The sequence below is a fragment of the Macrotis lagotis genome, chromosome 1, assembly GCF_037893015.1.
Source record: "Macrotis lagotis isolate mMagLag1 chromosome 1, bilby.v1.9.chrom.fasta, whole genome shotgun sequence".
Taxonomy (NCBI): Eukaryota; Metazoa; Chordata; class Mammalia; order Peramelemorphia; family Peramelidae; genus Macrotis; species Macrotis lagotis.
In genome coordinates this window covers 116157638-116184426 of record NC_133658.1, presented here as the reverse complement: position 1 = coordinate 116184426, position 26789 = coordinate 116157638, and the positions used below count along the sequence as shown (strand labels likewise).

General features: G+C 36.5%; 1 long non-coding RNA gene across 1 annotated transcript; it reads right to left on the bottom strand.

Moving 5' to 3' along the window:
- Positions 1-17245: 17245 nt before the first annotated feature.
- On the bottom strand, positions 17246-22930 carry LOC141514059 (uncharacterized). The gene is made up of 3 exons (XR_012475941.1): positions 22567-22930; positions 20109-20272; positions 17246-17326 (listed from the first exon to the last, which is right to left on the bottom strand). It is a non-coding gene; the product is annotated as an uncharacterized LOC141514059 (long non-coding RNA).
- Positions 22931-26789: the final 3859 nt, after the last annotated feature.

The following is a 26789-nucleotide window of genomic DNA, read 5'->3' as shown; positions in this document are numbered from 1 at the left end:
AGGTGAGAAAGGCAGAGTAAAAAGGGCAAATAGTTTTTCCCCCCAATGAATTTGGCCATGAAATGTAGTGTAGGATAAAAATTTGAGATGATAATAGAAATGGGACAGAGGAGTTTGATGAGCTACTGAAAAAGGAACCATTTCATTGTTGGGCATCACAGTAGTATGTATTATATTGGGTAGATGATTTACCTATAATAAATTCAATTACAATAATAAAAGGGCTCCTAACTCTTTTTTTTAGAAAGTTTTTATTTTGAATTTTACAATTCCCTCCCATTCTTGCATTCTGTTAGTCTTTACATTGTTTCCATGTTATACATTGATCTCGGTTGAATGTGACGAAAAGTATGAGAAAGTAAAATTTCACAATAAGATAATTTTTTTTTCTAAATTGAAGGTAATAGTCTTTGGTCTTTGTTCAAACTCCACAAGTCCCTCTCTGCATACAGATAGCATTCTACATCACAGATAGCCCCAAATTGTCCCTGGTTATTGCACTTATGGAATGAGCGAGTCCATCAAGTTTGATCATCACCCCCATGTTGTTGCTAGGGTGTACAATGTCTTTCTGGTTCTGCTCATCTGGCTCAGCATCAGTTCATGCAAATCCCTCCAGGCTTCCCTGAAATCCCATCCCTCCTGGTTTCTAATAGAACAATAGTGTTCCATAACATACATATACCACAGTTTGTTAAGCCATTCCCCAATTGAAGGACATTCACTTAATTTCCAATTCTTTGCCACCACAAACAGGGCTGCTATGAATATTTTTGTATAAGTGATGTTTTTATGGGGCTCCTAATTCTTAAATTAAGAGTCTAACTTCATATTGACCCAAACCAGAAGTCATTTATTCGGATGTGTTTAACATCTCTTTGATGCAGGTATGCCATCCAACAATGCTAACTGAAACCTACCCACAGCTTCTCCTTCTATTTGATTTTTGTTTATAAATCCACTTTAGTAGATCAACATAGTTTGCTAGAGGCCTTTTCCATAGTCTTTTAATATTTCATGGCTAGAACAGACCTTTGACTACCAGCCGATTATTACTAACTATTGCTTTCTTTTCTAACCATGTTTTTTTTTTTTTTCTGGGACACTTTTGAATATGTAGTCAGATCATTAATTATAACAAAAGTAAAAATAAAAAAGATGAGATTAAAAATCAGAAAAAGGGAATGAATGAATTAAAATGTTTTTATTAATAGCTCACTGTGTGCCAAACGCTGTAAAATAGAAAAGTCAGTTCCTTCTCTTAAGAAAACCATGTTCTAATTGGGAGATAAAAAATGCAGGAAGGTTCAGTTGTAAGGTTAATGGAAAAGCCCAATAGACCTTAATGTTCAGTGACAGGGTAAGATGGTAAGACCCAGTCATCCTTCATTTTACCAGAAGGTCTGTAGTGGTGATTTCCTGATTATCTAAGTGGTACAAACAGCCATGTCTGCCCTGCCCTACAGAGGGTGAGGCAGGGTGTTGGAGGGTCCTATCACATAAAATGTTGAGAAGAGACAAATGGATCCAGAAGTTGCAGTGTAGTGGGAACTCTGGATTTCTTCTTATGGAAGTATGAATAGAGAAGTCAGAGATCATCTGAGAGAGAAAAGAAGGGACTTTGAAAGAAAGGTTGGGGGGAAAAACTTCCTGAAGGCACTTGCTCCTTCTGGGATCCCTAATTGAAATTAAGGTGTTACCACATGCAAAATCTTTTCAGAGGAGCTCATTTGTTTATGCTGTTTTGTTGTACCAAATCAATTTTTTTTTTTGTAATGAACAAAGTAGAAACATAGCAGGATTCTACATACACTTCATTTTCCAGTCAGTAGTGTGACTTGACAATGGGATATTTTTTCCCTTTGAGATAATCTTGAAAATCAATTCTTTAGTAATCTTCAAGTGGATTGCCTCCAACATGGATTTCTTCTGTTTGTACTCAGTCTGGTCCAGTTGCTTTTTCTGATTTTTATACATCATTTCTACTTGTCACATAACAGATCATATACTAAGACTTATGAAACTAAATGTGGTAGTTCCACTGTCATAAATGATGAAATATGGAAATGCCAACAGATATGTTTATTTGGGGGGGTGGTTTTTTTGTTACTCTCCTTCAAGTTTCCTAAATAAAGGTTTTTCTGATGTTCTGTCACAGTTGAGTTCTACATTGATCTTTATATAGACTTGTTTTCCCCCTAATGCTTTTCATTATTTTGTAAGGCAATAAACCTCATAATCTTCCACAATTCTCCTCCCTAATATTTTACAAATTAATTGACTTCTAAACCAAATGAGCAACATATGTACATTTTAAAACTCTATAGAAATGATAGTTAATATTATCTTTATTAATATAACCAATGTTGTTTTGGTTGCTGCATCTTTTCTTGGAAAAAGATTGTCTTGGCTAGATTCTCTGGTCTCTCGGATCCTTTGACATTTTTTGTGATAATTATTTCATATAACACTCCTTATAGTTATCCTCAAAATACATTTTCTTGTTGATTCTTCTTAGGGACTCTTTAGGGTTCAAAGTACTCTATGATCCTCGCATCTATAATTCACAACCCCCCCCCATCAATGTATTTTCCTTTATTCTAATTAAGTAGAGAAAAAAGTTAATGAAAAGGCATTTACTGAACTGGTTTAGCATGAATAGTAGCAGCATAATATTTCTCTTGCAAATCTGGAGGACCTGCTTCAGCAAATACACATAGCATCAATGAAAAAAGCAGAACCACATATAGAGAGTACTCTTAGAGTAATATACAAAGGGAACACACATAGGCAGGACAATTTTCACCTCTACCTCTTCAAGGTCCAAATATCTTTTATCTACTTGTTGCATTCTTACATTGATCCCCTGACTGTAGCCTCTCTGCTGAGCAGGTTACTCAGCTGGTTTTCTAGGTCTATTCCACTCAACAGTTCAACTATCTGGATCTATTCTCAGTTAAGTGAGGCATTTCTTATAGCTCTGTGCAAAATGTCAGCACCAAGGATAAGGGGAAGAGAGTGAAATATCCCTTTCCATTCTCTGCATTCTCCAACAGGAATAAGGAGAAAAGTGAAGAACTCAATAGCTGAGTCCCATCTTTAGAGAGATCTCATTTCTCAATTCACATAACTCCTCTCTGAACTGATTCCTTAGAACTTGTTTTTTGTTTTAATCCACCAGGGACATGGCTAGTGCCTCAGTATAATTCCATCAAATTGACTAAAGAGCTTCATACCTCCTTAAGAAGGAATGCAGTATAAGTACTTCATGACACTTTACACTGATCATTCACCTTTTACAAGATGCAAAATAAGTCACTTAAAATCTGATAGGAGTGTACCTTATATCTCCTGGTCTCTATTATCTGCCCTTTAAATTCTATAATTTTGCAAAGTACATTAGGAGAAAGCAGTTGATAAAACATCCTCTGATCAAGCCTCCACATTTATATAAGTTAATCTTGTGTAAGAAATAGTGACAATCTATTATTGCCTTCAACTTTGTTCATTTTCCATTGTTCAGTTTCAACAACTAGCTTGACTAGGTCATCTGGGAGTTGTAATTACATGCAGAGTCTTCTCATCTTTAATTTTTCTTCTAATTTGGTACTGATTTTCTGTAACTTGGTAATTATGACTGGACATAGGCAACTAATTCAGAAATGACTCCCATGACCATTAATCACCCATTTCTTGTATTATTAAGATATAGTCATTCTTATTTTTTGCAATGTTGTTTGCTTGTTAGATTTAATACATGTAGTTCCCTCAGAAAATAAAATCTTAAAAGATATAGACAAAAGCTTTCCAAGTAATAGTATATATTTTTTTATATTCTTTCATTTCTTAATCATGAATGCTATTTTTTACATTTTTCACTCCTCTGTTGCTTACCTGGAGAACCTGTATCTACTCAATAACCATGAAACTCATACTTAGATACCTCATCATGGAGTACAAATAATCCTGAGTGACCATGCTAGATAGAATTAGTGTGCAATTCTAATACTTGATTCTGCTTATTTCAGAGTTAGTCCCTCTTAAGCTTGGAGAGGTTCATTGCTAGTATGATGGCTCTTTGGTGATGAATTCTTTGGTCATGTCAGTTCAGTAAATAAAGAAAAGTACAAAATAGACCTCAGGACTATGTAACCCTCTTCCATTTCTATTATGATAATGGAAGAGTCATGGTGGATGGTGATAAGGATCATAGAGTTATTGGAAAACCAATTAACCTCAATATGAACAACCAACTAAGCTACTGGTCCTTAAAATCTGAGTGCCTTGTCAAATGACTTGAATGAACATATTGATGGATGAACTGGATCACCTAGAAGCAGCTGAGTGACCCAGTGAATAGATCCCTGGTCCTGGAATCAGGAAGACCAGGGTTCAAATATGACTCAAATGCTTCCTAACTAACTATGTGATATGGGATAAGGGACTTAACTTCCATATCCCTCAAATTTCCTTAACTGTAAAATGGTGATAATAACTACATGCCTTCCAGGAGCATTGTGAAGATAAATTAAAATTTTATTTTAAAGTACTTTCAAACCTTAAAAATATTATATATAGATGCTAGCTATATCATTATCAGTATTATTGTAGAGTTATCATCATCCATCAGATGCATCTTTGCATTGAAGAAAAATTGAAATATTGTTAATTGAAAGGATGGCTCACAGGAGTTGAGAGAGAGCTGGTTTCATCAACTAGTCAGTCAATGAACATTTATTAAGAGTCTTTATGTACCAGACATTGAGCTTAACACTGATAGATACAAACATGAAAAAAGAAAGATAGCCCTTGCCCTCCAAGAGTTTAGAGTCTAATAGTCAAAGATAGCACATAAACAAAGGTGAAAGGGTTAGGGAGGAAAGGGAAAGGAAGCTTCTTGGTGAGGAGACATGAAAGAGAAGTCCAAAAGACTTGAGGCTATATCATGAGAATTGTTGGAAGAAATTGGGGATGTTAAGTCTATGGAAGAAGACCACAGGGAGTGATTGCTGTGTTTAATTATTTGGTAAATGTAGAGGAGGAAAAGATTTGTTTTATTTGACCCTAGAGGGCAGAAACTGAAGCAATAGGTAGAAATTACAAAAATAAACAAAACAAATTTAGGCATGAGGTAAGAAGACATTTCCTAACAAGTAGGATCTCTCACAAAATGGAATGGTACTAATAGTGAGGTGATCCCCCTTTATTAGAGTTATTTGATCAGATTCTAGATGATGAGCTATCAAGTAATTATAATAGTATAATAGTATAGTGGGAATTCATTTTGAGTGTGGGTAAGACTGAAAGATCACAGACATTCCTTTTAAGTCTCTGTGGTTGATAATGGAAAGATTAAGAGCAATGTGGCCTCATAATACAGAAATAAAGAGTAAAGATCAAAAGTAGTTTAAAGAAAACGTTATTGTTGTTCAGTCCTGTTGCACTTGTGACTCTATTTGGGATTATCTTGACAAAGATACCAGAGTGGTTTGCCCTTTCCTTCACTGGCTCATTTTTCACATGCAGAAATTAAAGCAAACAGGGCTAAGTGACTTAATCAAGGTCACACAGCTAGCAAAATTTATGGAGTCAAATTTGAACTCAGGAAGATAAGTACTTCCCAACTCAGGTTTGGTATTTTCCACTATACCGCCTAGTTTCTCTAGAGTTATTATACCCTTTGAAAATATTTGTGCTTGGGATGTTAGAATGCAAAGTGGGATGATGCCACTATTTTCCTTGATAATGAAAAAAACCCATAAAAATGTGGCAGATTATTTCCAATTTTATTCTATTTCCTTTCTTCCATTTTCATATTTAATTGCCCTTGGGGTAGAAGTTCTTCACTTAGGTTTCTTGCTAAACTTTTTTTTCTAGTTGTCACAATGGGTAGAGTGCAGGGCTTGAAGTGAAGAAGATTCATCTTCATGAGTTTGAATTCCTCCTCAAATGTTTACTATCTGTGCGACCCTGGGCAAATCATTTATTCTGTGTTTGCTTCAATTTCCTCATCTGCAAGATGAGAATTATACTAATATCTTACTTCCAGGGGTGGTTGTGAGGATAAAATGAAATAATATTTGTAAAGTACCTAGCACAGTGACTGGCGCATTAGGTTTGTTTCCCAGCTTTCTCGGTGTGAGTAGTTTACAATACTTAACTACAAAGAATAACTGGAGAAAAGGATGTCATCAAAGAATTGTGTGATCATAAAAGATGATAGACTTTGTTATCTTTACATGTTATATGGCAAGAGTGAGGGAAGAATTGGTGGACTATTTATATATTTTTCTTATTTACCTGAGATGCCAGAAGAATGTGACAAAATTCTCCAGAATATCATTTGGAACCCCCCAGTGATAAACTTTTGAGAAATCATGGGCAAGAATCACAAAGGATGGGCAGGTACAAATGGGCTATGATTTGTGTTGTTCAAAGGAACATGTACAGTGAAGAGATCAGAGATATAGTCAGTTATTTTTCAAATTCAAATATATTTTAAGCATTTGTCCCTTCTTGTTCACTCACTCCTTGAAATTACTCTCTACCAAGATACAGAAACCTACACATTGACACACATACATGCAAACCTCTTTGTTAACTTGTTTGGACAATTTTTAGTCAGTCAACAAACATTTATTAAGCATTTACTATGTACTAATCAGACTCTATTCTAAATCCTGGGGATAGGAACTAAAAATAGTCCCTGCTGTCAAGAGAACATTTCGATATGACTGTAAGAATTGAGGCTATAGTTCTTTTAAAAGGAGAATTGTCCTAGGCATGGTGAGGGAAGGGAGAAGAAAAAAGGCAGAGTAGGTCCTTGCTCTTCATCCTCAGGCATAATAGTCCTTGATGTGAAGAGTGTTTGTATATATGTCTAAGGGCAATCACATCTATCTCTGCCCTTTTTATCAAAAGAATCCTAGTCTTTTATGACATGGTTCAGCCTGAGTCTGCCACTTACATAAACCATTCGGCTTGTGTTATTTTAGCCAAATTGGCTTAATTTCATTGACTCTTAGTTTTATCTATAGTAAAACATTCTGAAATGATCAGATGAAAGACCCTCCACAACTCAGTGATTGGTTGGTCAATTTGATTAGCAGTTAGGAATTATAAATGACTGATAAAACTGGTCTTTTCTTGTGCCACCATGGTAATAAATAGCATGTACATATTTTTGTGCAGCTTTTATTCTTAGAAAGAAAGCAAAGAGATATAATAGGTTTTTAAAATCCATGCCACATAATTTATTCTGACAAACAGATGGATTTTGTTGTTGCCATTATCTTTTGATGAAATACTTTAAAACTAGTCCAAGGTGGTGCATTTTCAAATATAATATATACAGTACATCTAGCAGTTAACAAAATTTGGATGTGTAGCATAGAATGGTCATTATTTTTACTGAAAAAAAAATAAAGGCACTAATTACTTACAGACAAGATACTTAGCACAAACAGATAAGCTTCAAAATGAAAAATTCTCGGTTTATGATAATTATGTTCTCTGCTTTGTTTTCAGAGACTGATAATTTGAGGCTTTAAAATCACCAGGAAGCCATTAATTGGAATTCTTCAATAAAAAATAAATTACATAGAAGTTCATGATGAGTTGTAAAAGCAGAGAGACTGTATTATACAGTGAGCGACAGTGCTTCCCTATTTATAGCCTCACACAGATATGTCGAACAGAAAACTGTAAAGAATTTGAGATGTGCAGATAGCAATTATTCACAGATCCAAAGTATCTACAGATATTTCAAATAACAGCTTTTAGCAGATCTGTTCTCCAATAAAAGCAGGGCTTTATTTTGGAGTAGCACTTTTCTAACATGTTGCTTCTTGTTTCTGACATTTTCCTTGGCATTCTGATGCTCTATCAGCTCATAACTAGAGTATATACAAAACTAGACATCATAACATGACATAACACACCCTCACGTGAGAGCAGATAGAGTTTGGAGAAGGATCTTCTTCTTGAGAGTTTGGATCCTGAAAAAGATGAGAAATGTCTACAAAAATGTCAGTTTCAGAGTATTTCTTCCCATATTCTTCACCAAGAAAAGCAAACCTTTTGAGGACCAGGCTTTGTTCACTGTTGCATGGAACTGCTTCAGAGTGCTTCACGGAGAAGCAAATTCTCTTTGGAAAATGGAATCAAGCAATGTTAGAATTGCCCCATTAAATACAATGTACTAGGGAAGGGTTGAAAGAGAAACAGAATCACTAGCAAAGATACTTGAATTTTTGAAAGTTAGAACCTTGGAAGATGTATTGGCTTATTTACTCTGTCCTACAAGAGCTGAAGTAAAGGAGATGTTTTGCAATGGGTCATTTTAAAACAGGATCTTTGGAAAGGACCTATCTTGTTTGGAAGAGGAGAGAGATATGACCAAGTTTATGACAGTTCAAAAGGTTCCTAAGAAAAGAGATGGGCAGTTTATAAAAACACTTATGATTCATTCCAAACCTCATCCTATCCCCCAGTCCTATTGTCAGCTCAATCAAAAATTATTCATATACCCAGCATTTTCATTTAATCTGTGCATATTGTGCATGTCCAGTGGCTTGCATGTTGTCTCCCAAGGAGAAGGTAAGCTCTTTGAGGTCAGCAATTCTGTTTTTGCATTTCATTTTGTGCTTAGCACAGACCTAGCACATGGTAAGTATTTATTAAAGCTTGTTGATTAAATGGGATCCATACTAAATTTAAGACATAGACCTAGCCCCTATATTCATTGAAATTTTAAAGAGAAAGGCAAAGGCACATAAAGGAAACAATTACACACACATACACACACATATTGGAAAAAATATACATGACTAACTATTTGAGTTTGCATTTGATTTTAAGAGCTAGTGGTTAAGAAACAAAAGAGATACATTCATGTTAGAGACTTGTGGAAATCTCCCCATCAGAGGGGCACTTGAACACGGTGGAGTTTGAATGGACTGAGAAATATGGAAAAAAGGTAGGGGATCCACCATGAGCAAAGACAAAACCCACTGAGGAGCCTGGTATTAAGACTAGGGCTTCTGCCTGCATTACTAGAATTAATACTTCATTTCAATCAAATGAACCTTGAGAAGCCTTATTTATGAATAGTGGATCCTGGTCAAGAATGACATAGTGTACATGTATGCATGTGTGTTTAGGGACAGAGATAGGCAAGGGGTTATGGGAGTTTTGGTAGTATGTCTTAGGTGATGATGTTGCCGGACAGGGGTACAAGATAAGAGGCAGTTAAGAGGCTCAGTGAAATGCTCTGTTCGATTTGGAGTTAAAATCTGTCCTCAGATTTAGGCTTACTAGCTCTAAGACCACAGATCTTACAAGTAAGTCAATTGCATCAGTTTCCTCATCTTTAAAATGGGATAATAATAGTTCTCTTCAAGGTTGTTGTGAGGATAAGATGATATCATTTTTGTAAAGCCCTTTGTAAACTTTAAAGTTCTAGGGATTGTTATTAATACTTTCACACAAAATTTCCTTTGTTCACAAAAACTGCAATGTCCTTAGTGGAAATGGATCAGAGCTTAGAAACACATACTTGTCATTCATTAAAATTCCATGCTAACCAGGTTCTTCTTGGCATTTCTAGTGTCTGCCACCCCAACCTCCTTTCTCTCCAGGTTTACAGATCCTATATAGTTGTTTTCTTTCATAATATTTGCACAGAGGTATTAATTCCATATTTACTTAAATGTGACAGCTTCAATTCATTGAATGACTTCATGACAGAGTCTGTGGGAGTCCATGGAGACGGGGTAAGAGTGTCCAGATAAAATGAAACAAAATCAGCCCATTGTCTGCTCGGAGGATGGTATGATGTCAAGATGGAGAGGCACAGTGTCAGAAACAATGGTTCACAATAAAAATCCCTGGTCTCTCTGCAGGCACAGACAGGGCTCATAATTCTTATAGAATAAAACCCACAGTAAATCATGTGAGATCAATTGATAAAAGATTTCAGGCAGATTAAAAATTATACCCTCCCCTTCATTAATAAGGAGGCTTCTGTCCAGGACTGATTGTTAGTGCTGTCTTACTTTGATAAACGTCTTCTAACTCCATGTAAAAAAATATTCCTTAATGGAATATTGTCTTCCATATCTTAAAAACAAAAATCCATATTTTCATACTGCCTTCCTAGAGAGATAGGTAGAGTTCCCTAGGACTGACAGACCCAGTACTGGCCAGGGAATTGTTTCACGACAAGACATATTTGAAATTGCCTGCTCTGAGTTCTTTCTCTTTTCATGGATTCCGGAGTCAGGGAACTTTTTTAAAGTCATCCCAACTAACTGCCACAGGATGTGTAGAGCATCAAACTGGGGTTGGCAGCAGCTCCCTTGGGTTTTTAATTCTAGCTGACATTAATATTCATGCTAATTGGGCTCTAATGTGAATATTGATAGCAATATCATTATGCTTACTGAACTTACACAGTGAAAAGAATACCAGACTGAGAAATGAGAGCCCCAGGTTCTAGCTCAGGTGCTGCCCCAAACTACCTCCGTCTCTTCTGGCAGGAGAATCAGTCCTTCTAGGTCTCAATTCCCTTATCTTTAAAATGAGGGTTTCAGATTAACTAGTCTCTGAAATGCTTCTTGTCTCTGAAGGGGATCCCAAATACTTTGGGATAGGTCACCTTTAAACAATTGGCAACAACCTTTGGAGTTTGCAGCAGGTGACTATTCTTTGCTATCTCTGCACTCCTTTGTTTGTAGAGAGTTCTCTAGGGAACAAGAAGGAAAGCACTGCTGCATCTTGGAAGGTCTGGAATTTTTCAGGAGCAATTGCAAAATTTAATTAAGTCCTGATTGTCTTCTTTGCATGAAAGAAAACAGGGAATTTAAAAGTGAACATAAGAAGCCGAATCAAACTAAGGGAATAGCAGGATTAAGTATGCTCTATTTTGTAGCCCCTTAATGACCTCCAGCAAATGTCTGACCCAGTTCTGAGGGTCTTCATCCCCTTTACATAAAATACAATGTTTTAGAAAGCAGTCTAGCAAATGAAAGACAAAAACCTGGACCAACCAATATCATGGAAAAGGGAAGAGTGGACATTGTGGCTGGTACAAAGGAAAATTATAAAAATAGAATGAAGATAGCATAAAGTGACTCAGTTTGGAGGTCATACCAGGAACATGCAGAATACTTGCTTGATTGGACCTCTGTTATAGTGGATGGGGGAGGATGAACAAGGAGTTAGGAAAACCTGGGTTCAAATTCTGCCTCAGCCACTACTAATATGATTTCTGAGAAGCAGAGGCAGTTTCCTTAACTGTAAAAGCATCTGTAAAATTTACATATCTAAAAAAGAATAGTTATTACTTATAAAGTTGTTGTAAAGATCAGATGAGATAATATATGTTAATATATGTTTGCAAAATTCACCATTCTATATGTATGAGCTAGCTCTTATGTTCCCTTGAATTGAAGGATTTAATCTGCATGGTGTTTTCTTCTCTAGATTGTGCTGGCATTAGGTATATCCATAGTCATGATAATTCCTTGGGGCAAGCACTCCTGACTGCTAGCAAAGGATTAACTCATAAGTAATAACCTGTTGATGCTAAAGGATCTTGGGTATTCCAGTCTCACATAGGTTTACTGAACCAAAAGGGGCAGCTAGGTGGTACAGTGGATAGAGTACTGGCATTGGAGTCAGGAAGACAAGAATTTGAATCCAGTCTCAGACACTTGCCACTAACTAGTTGTGTGACCTTGGGCAAGTCACTTAATCCTGATGTCATCCAGGGCCATCTCTGTCATCCTAACTCATATCTCATCACTGGACCCAGATGGCTCTGGAGGAGAAAGTGAGGCTGGTGACTTAGCACAGCCTGCCCTCACTCAAATCCAATCCACCTGCTTGTCATGGCATCACCTCCCTGATGTCATGGTCTTTTTTTGAGAAAGGATAAAACAACAAATGAGCCAGAAGCAGTAGAAGGTATGACGAACTTGGTGTTTTCGGTAATGACATAAATTTGACTTTGAGTATATGGGCTTTTGAGGTGGAAGTTGACTACAAAATGAACCTTGATATTAGCTTAGAAATACCTAATAACTGTTAATCATGATTCCCTTGATTGAACTATATAATAATCTGGAAGACCCATTTGCTATAGCAGCTTGTGAAATTACTGTTACAAGTCACAATATTCCAGATTTAGAGCTGAAAGAGCTGTCACTAGTCCATTACCTTCATTTTCCTGATGAGGAACCTTGTGCCCAAATCTAACTCACTTTATCTCCTCCTTGAAGACTTCCCTGATCTCTTCAACTCAGAGTGGTTTCTACTTTTCCTAAAGTAGAGCCCATTTGTATGACTCATTTAGAACTGACGGTCTTTCATTAGAGCTACTTTTATACATGTAATTTCGCTGGCAAGGCTTTCATGTCCTAGATAAGCACAATACCATATGCATATCATTGTACTGTTTACCTCGGCTAGAACTGCACTTTACGTAGAGGTGCTCCCTACACTGGTTTGGCCAGTGTATCTGATTTATCCTATCACAATGGAGTGCTTGCCCTTCTTACCTCAACTTCTGGACTTCCTTCAAGACTCAGATCAGACCTTCTACAAGAACCCTTTCCCAGTCTCCTCTCCCCAAAGCTAGTACCTTTCCTCAGAGATAATCTTCGATTCACCGTGTATAGATCTTGTATGTACAAAGTTATCTATATGCATTCCTTCCATTAAGTGTGTGAACTCCTAGGAAACAGGAATTCTTACATTCTCTGCATTTAGCACAGTGCATATAGTAAGCAATTAAGAAAGAGTTTGTTGACTTGACTAAGAATATGTTATTATGAATAGTGATAATCTAGTAGAAGGAACATCCTGCAGACATCATGGGTGGATCAAGTTTAAGAGTGGCATTGCTGGGTGGGGGGCGGGGGCGGCAGGTTCTCATTATTTCTATTGGTCCAGACTATGAACTCAGCCTGAGGAGCAGAGTTTTGAAGTAAGTATCTAACCAAGAACAGTAAACCCAAAATCTGACATGATATAAAGCTTAAATAAATGTCCATGAATCACGGTATAGTCTCCTAATACCAGTCATGGCTCTCATGGCTACCTTTATTCTATTAACCAGAAGTAGAATGAAGCCTCATTGTTTTGGTCCTGCACTTTATGTTTTCCCAAGGACATTGTTCAATTCTGAAAGCCCTAGTGAAGATCCCCAAGGTACAATGTTTCTTGCATTCATCACTTTCCCCGCTTACAACGTTTGCTTTCTTTTTTTTCTTTTTTCTTTTTTTTGGTCTCCTGAAGAATTCTATAACAGCCTTTTACTGTAAACAGTGGATACTCCTCTCAAATTTACCTCTCCCCAAAGAAAGAAGCAAAACGTAGCTCCAGTGTGAAATGGAAGGAAGACGGTGGTAGCTATTACACCACCAGGATTCATGTGGCATTATAAATTTCTATGAAAATGGGAATTATAGACAGTCCGCTTTAAGGCAAGCTGGTTCACTCTCATGTAGTATAGCAATTCAATCTCTGTGCACTGCTTCAAAGCTTGGAAGGTTATACTTCTCATCAGAGAATCATATAATAAATATATATATATATATATATAACACATAAGTATATATAAATATGTGCATATTCACATGCATGTATACATACACATTTATATAGTAATCTCTATATATATACACACATATATCTCTATATGTGCACTTAATTCACATGCACATGTAAACATAACTTGAATTGTGCAAGACTATCCATCTTCCCATTGCAAGTTAAAAAATGATGGTTTATGTCCTGTAAAAGCCATCTTTCCTTTTTTGCCAAAAATATTGATCCTGGGAGAATGCTCATAGACAGACACACAGAAACACACTAGTGCATCCACTTGTCATTTTGTTTTATGAGTTCTGAGGCAAAATTTATTTTTCATAAGCCATTATAACAGTAAACACTTTCATTTTTCAGGGCTCTGTGTGTGGTGCCTTGAAAGTTCAATTAAACTATGAAATTCCATTGAAAAGGAACCTAAACTCTAAGACCAAAATGGCAAAGGGAGACAACTTAACCATTCACATTTCTGTTTCCATATTTTAATTAAGCAGATGAACACCTGCCATGTGCAAGGCATTGCACAACATTAAAGTAGGACTAAGTGAGAAGTATAGATTAAAAAGGTGGTGCAGCACTGGCCTTGGAGTCAAGAGGACCCGAGTTCAAATCTGGCCTCAGACAATTAATAATTACCTACCTTTGTGACCTTGGGCAAGTCATTTAGACCCCTTGCCTTAAATAAATAATTTTTTTAAAGGGGGAAAAAGGAGTGGGGAGGAGGTCAGGAGACTGAAAGAAGTAAAAGGAGAGAGATCACTTTCAGCTAGAGTAGCCATGGAAAATATCATGGAGGATGTGGATTCTGCGCTATATATTGAAGGATTGCGCAAGATTTGAAATGGTGAAAAGCAAAGAGAGAAGGACATTTTGGGGAGAAGAAATAGGCAGAATCAAGCATATTTGGAAAACTGAAGAGATATATTTGGCTCTTACAGAGTCAGGCAGGAATTAGAGACAAAAGAGACTGGAAAAATAAATAGGAAGGAGTGGGAAAATGCAGAGTCCAATGTGCCAGATTACTAAGAAATTTGGTCATGTTTTATAAGTTATAGTTAAAGATTATTAAAGATTATTCTTGATGAAGAGTGACTTGTAGAAAGGAATATTTTTTTAAGGTTTTTGCAAGGCAAATGGGGTTAAGTGGCTTGCCCAAGGCCACACAGCTAGGTAATTATTAAGTGTCTGAGATCGGATTTGAACCCAGGTACTCCTGACTCCAAGGCCGGTGCTTTATCCACTGAGCCACCTAGCTGCAAGGAATATTTTAAGATTTATCTGGCAGTGACCAGGTTTTAGAGGTGAAATGTGAAGAAATCAAGGAAAGATCTCAATAGAGGGAATGGAATAAAAAGGGACTAAAGATAAGAAATACTGATAAGTAAAATTTAACAAGATTGATGCTTTTAGAAGAAATCCAAGTAAACTATTCCATTTCTCCTTAGTGTCTTTTGCTATGACACATTCACTTATTTCAATTAAAGCAGTGATTGAGAAAGATCACATAAAGGTAAGATAAGGAGCCCAAACCTGCTTTCTTTGGCAATAGAAAGGAATCTCAGGAATCCTCAATAAAACCTGGGGCTTTGCATTGCGAGAACATTTATACTTCAACAGGGTGAAAATAGGATATTTGAGTTTTGCAGTGTTTGTGCCTCTAGCCCAAATTTTCCCAGCTCTTGATCCCCACAAATTGTAGACCATCTCTAGTTCTCTTGAAGAGGCATTGCAAAATTCTCAAAACCAATTTTATTTTATTCACTTAATTATTTCTTAATGAATGAGATGGTGCTTTTTTTTGTTGGAGTGCTAAAAATGGAGAGTTGAATGATAAGTCATATAGCATGAGGGATATATTATATAAACTTTCATATTCTTATTAAAGCTTCAAATTTTTGTAAGAATTTGTATATGAATGCATATAGATATGCATATATATGTATATAAAATATTCACACATAATATACCCATTAATATACATGCATACACATACATACATAAACTCATAGACATATTCAAGTCTGGATTAGCTAATAATAGTTCTTTGCTGTAGGGTACACTTACTGAAGAAATTCTTTCTACCATAATAGACTGGTAATTACCTCACATTTTAGTCTCTGTCTTGGAAAATTGTTTGGGACATTTAAGGGTTAAGTGACTTACCTAGGGTCACATTGCTAGTATGTCTCAGAGGCTAGACTTTGAACCCAGATATTCTTGAATCTGTGACTGGCTCTTAATCTTCTTTTTGTACAAACAGGTATGTACATAGCCACAAATATATTCACAAAAATCAAGCTACTGAATTAACACTATAACCCTGAAATTGTTTAAAAGGAAAAAAATCAGAAGTATCTTAGTATATGCTCTGGGAAATCAACTGTAAAGGCCCTTAGAACAATTTGTTCTACTGGATCAACAAATTATGTATCTCTTATTTCTGAACAAAACATTGAAAAGACACTTTGAACCACAGATTCACTTTTTCCTCTTTCAAATTGTCCATTAACAGAGATTATGTTTCCCACCCTCCCTGTACTTACTGGAGTCCTATTTCTGTGAAATGTAAAGTCTAAACAATCCCTAAGTAAATTGATTAAGGTGCTTCGAACCTCATGGTCATTCAAGTTTTCTGCAGGAAGTTATTTTTCGCTACTCGTTGGACTCGGAGGTGGAAGTACACGGTGAGGGAATGTGAGAGCTCATTAGAGTTTATTGTACAGTACAGCCGGGGGAAGGGAAATTATAGAAGCAGGGTGGGGGAAAGTCAATTGCTAGAGCTGCTCTGACACCAATAACTTTTTATGAGGGTGAACCAAAGCATCAGGGAGGCTGGAACCAAGTTTCTGCCCTTTGGATCCTATTACTGTAGATCATGAGAAAAGAAGTGAGAGAATCCAAGCTCTCCCAGACAGGGATGGAGAAAGATAGATGTGCCAATGCCTAGGTCTGTGGGGAATTCCAATCAAAGGAACCTAGGCACTTTTTTTGTGGTGGGGCAGGAGGGGAGAGAAAGGGCACATTTATGGAATCTATTAGCATATGTAATACAACAAATCAATGATAAAAGAGATGGAAATGTTCAGACTAAAAATTCAATTTAGCTAGGAGTTAGTGACTCATAACATTCCCACTAATACTAAGAAAATATATAGGGTTATTCTAATGGTATGCACATGTGACTATTGATAATCCTGTGCCCTCCCTGTCCTATTCAGGTGAGTTACCTTGTGGTCAATACAAGTACCATCCTTGGAACAACAATCTGATATACTGTGTTCAAATTGGACACTCCATTGACATTCCATAACTGATCAATGTCTTATAAAATATAGCCCCTAGAGTAGAGGTATGTATAGTGGTGTTGCTATATTTGGAAGTGGCTGTAGGGTGAAGGTTGTCATTCTCATTTGCCTTCCCCTCAGGGTCAGGGGACATATATTCAGTGCTCACCTCAGGACAAGGGTGGAGCCAATAGAAATGTTCACATGTCTTGTCTATTGTCTGATGTGTGACTGTTTTGGAGGCCACAGTTTAGGAAACTATAAAATTATCTAGAAGAGAGAATATATAATGGCAAAGGACCTCTTTTTGTCCTTTAAAGGATTAAGTAAATAAACCAGATTTTTTAGCATAGATTTTATTGATATATTTGTTTCTATATTTTAGACTTTATTCTATATTCCTCTCCCTGTCTTCTTCCTGGAAACCATGTCTAAAAAAAGGAATTATAAGAAAAAGAAAGAAAAAGTAAGATCAGAAAAATATTTTTAAACTTGCCTAATATATAAAAGAGTAATCAGACCTTTTGGGCAGTTTTTCAGTAATTTCATTGTTGATTTTGACCTTTGTGAAGAGGTTAAGGGGGGATTTTTATATTTTATGTTTTCTTGGGGTTGAACTTATTCTTTATAATTTCACAATATGTTCTTTTCATTTACATTATTATATTCATCATTCATATTCTTTTCTGTTTTACTGTCTTCAGTTTGTATCAGTTCAAAGAAGTCTTTCCATGATCTTCTTATCATATTCACATTTTCTTAAAACATATAAATAGTCTATTACTTTTATATATATATATATAATATATATATAGTTATCCATTCCCTAATTGATTATCATCTATTTTGTTGCTGAGTGTTGTTATAACACAAAAAGTACTCTACATATATTTTGACATATGTGGAAATTTTCTGTTTTTCATTGACTTTCTTGGAGTAAGGGTTAAGCAATAGAACCTCTGGGTCAAAGGTCATGATCTTTAAATGCAACTGGGGGAGAAGAGAAGACCTAGAAGGGATATAGTAGCTATAGTATCAAATAGAAAAGTTGAATCTTTCAAGAAGGATTAGACTACTTCTCCTTGACTGTGTATGGGAGAACTAGTAGTAAAGAAAACAAGAAGGAAGGAAAGAAGGAAGGAAGGAAGGAAGGAAGGAAGGAAGGAAGGAAGGAAGGAAGGAAGGAAGGAAGGAAGGAAGGAAGGAAGGGAGGGAGGGAGGGAGGGAGAGAGGATGGAAAGAAGGAAGGAAAGAAGAGGAAAAAAGGAACAGCAAATGAAAGGGAGGAAAGAAGAAAATAAAGAGGAAGGGAATGAAAAAAGAAAAAGGAAGGGAATGTAGTGAGTTTTTCCAAATTGGAAAAGGTAGTGGGTTCTTCCTTGGAAAGTAGTAGGTTCTTCCATAACTTAATATTTTTTCTATTAGTGGCTGAATGGTAACCTCTGAAACATATTATAAAAGATTTTCTTTTGTAGGAGTGTTACTGAGGTCCTTTCCCAGTTCTGATATTTATAATAGTGTGGACCAGAATTTGGCATACTCTTTTCAAAATGTTGCAGAATCTAAGTTTAGCAAATCATAAAGATAACTGCCAAATTATATTCAGGGCAAGGAGGAGAAGAAATAGACAGACTTGCTTTTTGAGGTGGTTGACATATTATTCAAAGAATCTTAGAAGTTACAGGGATTTCAGAGGTCATTTAGTTCAACCTGTGACTTACAAGAATCTTCTCTAAAAGACAAGGGTTATCTAATATCTGCTTACAAACTTTAAGTGAGGGAGAACTCATCACTTATAGTTCAATTAGAAAGTTTTCCTCTTCCTTACTTCGAGTCTAAATTTGCTTTCTTCCAGAATCTACCCACTGATCTTGGATCTGTGATGAAGAAAAATGCATCAAATCCCATTTTCACATATTAATGAATGATAAAGACTAAGTCAACCTTTTGAATTTTTAATTTCCTTCCATCTTTCCAGTCAATAATAATCTGAATATAGTAAAGGTGAGAATGAAATAACTATAAGAAGATATAAGACTAAGATGGAAAATCTGCTATTTACTATTATAATGTGATCTTGTGGACCTCACTTAACATCTTTAAATGTTAGTTTCTTGATCAGAAGTGAAGGAAGTAGACTACATGGGCAGTTAACATTCCACAATAACCATGAGATAATAATTGAATATCTAGATGTCATAAATGATTTTAAATCATTTAACTAGACAAAATACATTTCCAAATATTGGAAGAACTTTACTGTGTGATCTTTGAACTAATATCTAGAATATTTAAAAACTGAAGAGAGGCACCGCTGGATTCAAGATGGACAAATATTGTTTTAATGCTCCCACTGAAGAAGCGGAGTTCCATAAACTCCATCTTAGTTATACAAAAATTGAATAGAAAAAGTCTAAGGACAAAATCATTGAAATAAAACTATTATTCTCCAGGTTGATCCATTAATCAACATAATTTCAATTCACATGTTTGAATCTGAATTAACCTGACTTTACTATTATCTGCCCTAGATTTCTCCAACTTGTCCTAAGGGACATTTTGAAAGAATTTTTAAAAGTCTTTTTTTGAAAATACTACATTCTACATGTAAAATATTTTTATCATACCATTCACTTATCTTTCAAAAAAATGAAACAAAATTAGTCTGGTGTCAGTTGTTCTTGATAAACTCATGTTTGCCCCTGATGATTACTGTCTTCTCTCTCTCTCTCTCTCTCTCTCTCTCTCTCTCTCTCTCAAAGCAATGGGCTAAGTGATGCCCCATTCACACAGCTAAAGTGTCTGAGATCAAATTTGAACTCAGGTCCTCTTGACTCCAGGTTTGGTGCTGTGCCACCTAGCTGCCCCTATCACTTTTTCTAGGAGCTCATTATCATCTATTTAAAGCATTTGAGATTTTGGGGGATATATAAGTCACAGTGTAACGTGGCTACTGCTAGAAAACAAACAACATCCCAATATAGTTGTATAGAATAAGGGAAAGAACACTGATTCTGAATTCTGGAGGACCTAGGCTCAAATGTTATCCTTGATATTCACTCACTGTGTCCTTGGACAAATTATGTAATTTCCTTTGACCTCAGTTGCTTCATTTTTAAAATGAAGATTTCATTTTTAAAGTGAAAACCTGGTCAGGAATCAAGGGTGAGAGACCATCAATTGCTAGCCTTAATACTTCATTGTCTTCCTTACCTGTTAGAAGAATTAGAGCAAGGAGGTTGAGTAGATCCCCATCATGAATGTGATGTCTTCTGAACTCTTTTCTACCTCTAGTTCTCTGATCTTAGAATTCTTGATAGAGACTGTCAAAGAGTCTTGCTCTAGTGCTTCAGTGTAGGTTGGAAGTAACCCTAGTTCTGAAAGGTTACATTATCAGATTGCAAATTCCAACAGATTCTACCATGATTAGAAGATTTCAGGTAAAATGCTGGTAATAGATTATGGATGCTTTCTGGAAAACCAGACTAGATTAAGAGAGAGAGGATCAAAAACCACTAGGCTAACCATTTTTAATTAAATTTTTGGCCATGTCAACCCCATGAAAAAATACAAATATAATTTAGTTCCTAGTAGACTCCATGTATTCCTTTTAGTTCTTTTATTCACAGTGCTAGAATAGTTTAATGGGAAATGGTACTAAGAATCACACAGTTTTTGGACTATCCATAAACCTAAGCCTAAGTATTTCAAATGTGAGATCCTTGATCTCTGAAAAATAAATGGATTAACTCTTAGAAAAACTGTAAAAAAGTTTGACATTCTTGCTACAAAATACAGAACCTTAAGAGAAGGTATTAAAACCTGGTCAGGAATCAAGAGTGAGAGACCATCAATTGCTAGCCTTAACACTTCATTGTCTTCCTCAACTGTTAGAAGAATTAGAGCAAGCAGGTTTAATAGATTCCCATCATGAATTTATGGGAGATTACTGATAAGAGTTGTACAGAATAATTAGGCATGGGTGGGTGGTGATCTATACAATTTAGTGTATTGAAGGAGTTTACATTAATAAAAGCATAGTATGTAGAATAATGGAATAGAGCTGTCTCTGTTTTACTTCAGGGCTGGTCAGAGTCATATCAAGAGTATTATATTATTCTAAATGCTGTATTTTAGGAAGGAAGTTCTGGGAATGTGTCTAGGAAAGTAGTGAGGGAGATTAGTTGAAGGAGCAGCTATTTTAAATCTAGAGAAAAATGGCTGCTAGAGACCATATCCTCAAATACTTAAAGATACATAATTTAGATGAAGAATTAGAATCACAGGATGATAGATTTAGAGCTGGAAGAGAGTGTAGAAGTCATCTAGTATAATGTTCTTAGTTTTAGGTGATGAAGGTGATGGGACCCCAAGGTCATTCAACCCTTAAGTGTTTGAGATGGGTTTCAAAAGGAGGTCTTCCTGACTCCAAATCTAGCACCCTCTTTATTATGTCCATATGTCTCCAGAAGGCAGAGATCAGAACCAAGGGAATAGAAATTATAAAGAATCTGATTTTGACTCACTTTAAAGAAGAATTACTTAACAAATAGATCTGTCCTAAATGAATAAGCTAGCTCATAAGGTCATAATTACACATTATCTATTATTGGAAATACTTGAGGAGTGGAATAGACCCTGTTATCTATATATACAAAGTCTTGAATTGATAATAATAATCATCATAGCAAGGGCTTGTAAAGTGTTTTAAAGTTGGCAAAGAGCTTTGCATATATTAAATCATTTGATCATTACAATAATCTTGAGGTGAGTATGATTAATTTTCCCATTTTGTAAATGAGGAAGTTGAGTCCGAGAGAAGTTAAATGCTTTGTCCAGGATCACACAGATTTTAAGTGTCTGAGATAGGATTTGTGGTCTTGTCTTCCTGATTCCAAGTCCAATGTGCCATTTAAATTGAATTAAATATCATAAATTAAATAAATGGGCTAAATGATAGCATTCAATGATCTCCATTATACCTTTTAATTAAAAAAATCTATAATTCCATGATTTTTTAAAATATTTGTTTTTTCTTATAATACTTTCACCAGAATTGCTATCAAATTAACCAACTGAATGGTCTGAAGTTCCCTGCCCTGAATCGCTTATAAACAGTAGAATTTTCCTGGTAAAATGGCTAAAAATCTCATGGGATCATGGAACATAAATCCAAAGCAGGAATACAACTCAGAGGTGGTCTGGTCCAGTTCTTTGACTTGGATTTCACAGAGAAGAAAACTAAAATAGGATGATTAATTGATTTACCCAAGGTCACCTCTAAGTAACTAAGAGTTGGGATTTGAATCCAAGTTCTTTACTTGTATAGCTAGTACTCTTCCTACCATAGACTACACTGTTTTTATAGAGAATCCAGTGTCACCATTGGATTCTCAAAAGGACACATTAATTCTTTCCTCACAATGAGTGACTGGAAAAGGCAGATGAAGAAAGGAAACAGGAGGGTTACCTAGGTCATGAATAAGATATTCTCCCCTAAATAAACCTATATCACCTATATAAGGAATTGAAGTTTGACCTCAGTAAATAAATAGTCTGACAGGGAAAACTTTAGGCGTAATAGGTTTGGAATGACCTGTTAAAGATCAAGGTTATCTCCAGTTACTCTTACTCTACACTACAACAAGAATAGTCTATTTATTTCATTTACCACAGAAAAGTTGATAGTGAGGTGATCTGCACTGACTGTTGGGAGGTCTAAAATGAACAGTTCTCCAGCATCCTGTGGATTTCTTTTCTAAGTACATACATGGACCAAGTTTGATTGGATGGGATTGGCCAAATGCTTGGAGTCTTCTGCTAATGACACCTGGAAAGAATATCTTCTTCTGAGAATTTCATTTCAAGTCTTCTTCCCCCCTCACCTTTAATGTAGGCACAAATGCACAAAGCTTGTAAAATAGAACTATTTCCTTGGGGGGAGAGAGAGAGAGAGAGAGAGAGAGAGAGAGAGAGAGAGAGAGAGAGAGAGAGAGAGAGAGAGAGAGAGAGAGAGAAAGAGAGAGAGAGAGAGAGAATTAAATTAGTAAAAACCTGCCTGGGGCAAAGCAGTTCCTAATTCACTTCTTTAAATGTTCATCTCCTCTGGTGTCAGTGATTTCCTAAGCTCTGGCAGGTTGATGAGTCCTTCAGTGAGGGATGATGACCCCCATGTAACTTAGGAAAGGCACTCTAGGCCTGTATAGTAATTGCTAAAGATTGAACTAGGCAAAACATCCTTTTTGAGGTCTGGGGGGGAGAACAAAAGCTGAGAGCCCTGGATTCTTACAAAGGTGGCTATTTCATGGCGGGTAGCAAGAAGGAGCAAGCCTAAGCATGGCAGGTGGTGTAATGGTGGGGAAGGCAATTGTGGGGGTGGGGAAGAGGACCTTCCCTGCTTCCTAGGAGAGTCACATCACTATCAAAAGAACACGGCTTTGTGTGACTGAACAAAGTGAGGTCACAGACACCCTGGCAGATTGGATGGCAGGACTCTGAAGCTTTCACTTGGGCATTGTGCAGGTCCTGTGTGCTGTCACTGTGGGCCTGCTCCATTAAGATTCCTGGAGAGCTAGAACTTCTTGGATGATACTCAATGCTCTTTTGTGTAGTCCTGGAAGCTGGCCTCAGCGTGACTTTAATGTATGGGAAGAAGGGCTTGTGCATGAAGGCAGCTGTGAGACAGAGGATGGCCCCAAGACTCCAGAGTCTATGCCTTTTGCTTTTTTGAGTATATGGCCTAGATTTCATGAGCATTTCAACCCTCCCCCATACCCATCAAGACAGAAGGCTGGTTGAACATCTTCTCCTGGTTCACTGTCTAGTCACCAATTATAAGCTTTATTCTGTCCTTGGCATTTCCACAGGCACTGGAAACATGTAATACCACTGTCTAAATAGAGTCACTCTCTCCATATCTTCACCTGATGGGTTAGCTTTGGCTTCTACAGAGCTTGTCCTAACTCCCTCCCAGCTACAGGAAGGACTGCCAAGGGGCTGGTATTTGACAAGATTTGCTTTTCTTCTTCTTTTAAATCTCAGGAACTTCTCACTTATGCTTTATTTCTGCATGCATTTGTCTTTCATTCTGATTTTAGTTACCCTAAAATCTGCTTGGAGTTCCTCACATACAATTATGGACAAGAAAGGGACTAAAATGCCTTATTAAGAATTGAGTTTCTCTTCATTATAGTCCCATTTTTTGGCTCCCTTGTCAGTTCCCAAGCTCAAGCCGGCTTTATGACTAGGATAGCTTCACTATGGGTTAGTTGTTTAAGAGGACAGGGAGTTTCTGCTCTTTAGAGAAAATCTTACATGGTGAATTTGGATCCAAGATTTTAAAATGCAATAAGTTTATACTGCTGTGATTTGGCCCCTATTGCTGTCTTCGTTGCTTCCCATGCAGGTGGTCAATAGTAGTAAAACCTAAATATGTCTCTTTCATTGCCTCACATTTTTTCTCTGTGCTGTTGAAAAGGGGTGAAAAGCATAATTTGTTCTTTGGGCTCCAGATAGGTCTTTACTACATTACTGAATTAAGTAGCTTTCTTCCACATCACACTATCCAGTCTTGATAATGAGTACTGGTAAATGAGTTATCTATACTTACTGCCTTAAGTGCAAGCCCCTCCCTCAGCAATCTCAGACTCACTCATCCTGCTTTTCCACTAAGCCTGTCTTTTCTTCATGGAATCCATGCTTATTGCAGAACAACCCCTATAGTCCTCACCTTTTCCATCAGTGCTGCTTAGTGGAAAGATTTAGGTTAGTAGTTTTATTCAAAATTAGTATTCTAGGTGACCTTGTAAATGGATTTATGTTAGAGTTATTTCAACTGTTAAATGGGAATAAAAGATAATATTTGAATTATTTATCTCATAGGGTTGGTATAAGAAAAACTGTACTCTCTACCTTAATCCTTTACTTCCCTTCCCTCCCCTTCCCTTCTTTTTCCTTCCTTCCATTTCCTTGCCTTGTCTTGACTTCCTTTTTTCAATCTTTTGTTTAATTTTTCTTCTCTTTCTTTTCTTCTTTTTTCTGTCAGCACACAACAGCTAGTAAGATCTAGCTATCTCTCTTTAAAATATTCTTCTATTCTATATGATTGTCAGCTACTTGAAAGCAATAATTCTTTTCTTTATATCTTCACTGCTTAGTTCAGTAAAAAGAACAAAGTAGGCACTTAATAAATACTTTATTGACTGACTGGTGTATCAATGACCACTACTCTTATTACTAACTAAATCACAGATCCTTATTTTGTTCAAAGCCCGATCCTACTTCTTACAAAGGAAGCTTATCCTTTTTTAGACACACAGGATCTTATAGTTTATTTATAAACACTTTTTGCATACAAGTCAATGTTGATAGATTGGGACCTAATTAAGCTAAGGGTTTGATGTCCCCTTTCCTATGTCCTCTTTAAAGGTTCAATCTGTCAACAGAATATGATGTTTTATAAGGCCTATCTTTTCTCCATTGTCATCTCTCTCTTCTATCAACTTTTTGAACCCCCTTTCACTCTCCTTAATGAACTTAACAGCTTCCTTTCTTACCTACATGGACTTATTTACCTATTCAATGAAGCATGTGTGGTTATACTGAGAGATATAATCACAACCCTGCACACAGGTGGCCTAGATCATGCAGTCATTTCCTCAATGGAAACAGGAGTGGGATTCAGTAACCTCATGGGTGTCTGAGCAACTCTTTTAAGGCTCCCACTGCTCACCTACCGGTATGAGGAAGAGGCTAGAAAAGATGTCCTATAATTGCCTGCTTATCCAACCCTGGCCTGATGACTGAGGCATACAGGGATCCCACCCTGTGGTTGAAACACACAAAAAAAATGTGTAAAAACTTCTTTAAAGGAAATTCCACTCATCATTAGTCCTTGGAATTTGTGCACATTCATAGATCATACAAAATCCAATAGACCTGAAAGATGAAGAGCTCTTGTTGCAAAAGAAATCATAAGCATCATGTCCATATAGTAGCCCTGAGTGAAACAGGACTGGAAAATGAAGACCAGCTTCCAAAGTCAGAGCTAAATACACATTTTTCTGGAGTGGTCTAAGTGAAAAGGACCTCTGTGAAGCTGAGGTATGTTTTGCAATCAAAATTAAATTAGTCAACAATCTTGAATGCTTATCAAAAGGAGTGAATGACAGGCTCATGACAAGGAGTTTGCCAGTTGAAGGAAAACACTATGCCACCATCATCAATGTCTATGCTTCCACCTTGACAAACCCTGATGAAGTCAAAGAAAAATTTTATGAATACCTGGAGACTCTTATCATTAATGTACCAAAAGAGGACAAACTTAGGATTCTAGGTAAATTTAATGCCAAAGCAGGCTCAGATTTCCAGACTTGGCAGTAAGTCTTTGGGAGGAATGGAGTTGGAAACCTTAATAGTAATGGTAATCTACTACTGAAGTCTTGAACATTTCATGAACTCTCATCACAAACAGTGTTCCATTAACCTAAACACAATAAAACTTCCTGGATACAACCTCCTAGCAAACATTGGCATCTAATAAACCATGTGATTGTAGGGAGAAAAGCATATGAGAATGACAAAGGCAATGTGTGGTGCAGAGTGCTGGACTTATCACAGACTCATCATCTCCAAGCTAAATTTTCACATTCAATCAAAGTGGTGGCCCCAAGGTAAAGGAGAATAGATGACAGAGATTAGAATGCTTCTCTAAGCAGGAACGGTCTATTGTTTGTTTGGAATGAAAGTTGAGACCATACATAGTTGGCAAGAGGGGAGAAGAAAAGGATTGGGCAATTTTCAGAGATTTGCAAAAGATTTGCACTGCATTTGCTCACCTGGGTCAGAACACTTGCAAACATCAAGATTGATCAGATAGACAGAGTCTGGGTGGTG